Source organism: Aphanomyces invadans (genome assembly GCF_000520115.1).
Source record: "Aphanomyces invadans strain NJM9701 unplaced genomic scaffold supercont1.19, whole genome shotgun sequence".
Classification (NCBI taxonomy): domain Eukaryota; phylum Oomycota; class Saprolegniomycetes; order Saprolegniales; family Verrucalvaceae; genus Aphanomyces; species Aphanomyces invadans.
Window position 1 is genome coordinate 939,896 of NW_008580164.1, and position 1,018 is coordinate 940,913.

Consider the following 1,018-nt stretch of genomic DNA (forward strand, 5'->3'; position numbering starts at 1 on the left):
GCACTTTGATGCACTGCTGGATCGCAATGAACATTAAACAAAGACAGTCCTGTATGGTTGCATCCTTTTGCATATGAGGGAGCTTGTACTCGTTCCCCCCTTGTGCTCCAATGTTTTCTCAATCACCTTTTGCAAAGTGGTAAAGTTCTTGGACAACGTATCAACAGGCAGCTCATAAAATTTGCTTTCTACAGCATCAATAAGCTTCTGGATAGTGCGAGTAAACTTTTGATTTTGTAGGCTTCGAAGAGTGTTAAAATATCTTACATCTAGGACAGTTTAGCCTGGACTGTTAGGAGGGTTGGTTGGCGGCTTCCGCACCAACAATACCATGCTGTTGCAGGCGTTACGAAGTCACACAGTTACGTGGACTTGCATTGTCTTGCTGCAAGTATATTGTTTTGGATTGATCTCCCAGAGGAAATTTCTCTTTAATTGCAGTGAGAACAGTACATAAATAATCATGCCCCGAAAAGCATTAGCGCTCACCGATCGAGGAGCTGTAATACCTCTTGGACGATTTTGCTGTTCCGCTTTGCAGGTGATGAAAGACCACACTCCCAATTTGCCGTCGAAAATGCACTTCTTGTTGAAATCGCATCGTGGAGGAGCCACCACCGACAAAAACTTCACTTTCGTAATGAACCAGTTCGACTCGAGGTAGCGGGTTGACACAACTTTGTCTTTGTATGCATAAAGTATCTTCTTTACAGTGTTAAATGGAACCACTTTTCAGCAGCATTCACATATTCGTGCAAATTGGAAAGGTGGCTCCATTAGAGGACTGTAAAAGATGAGATAGTGCATTTTGGACGCGGGAGCGTTTGTTTTGTTCACCGAGATAAGGCTTTGAGGAGCTTGACTTCGCCTTGAGTTGCTTAATTCTTCCTACATGTGGCGGGCAATGGCGGTCTTGGATACTCTACAATGTGCCGACAAGCAGTACAAGCTTGCAAGGGCACTGGACGGATAGCTAGTTTGATGTTGGCTGACGGCACCGTCGTGTTTAGCCCCGAAT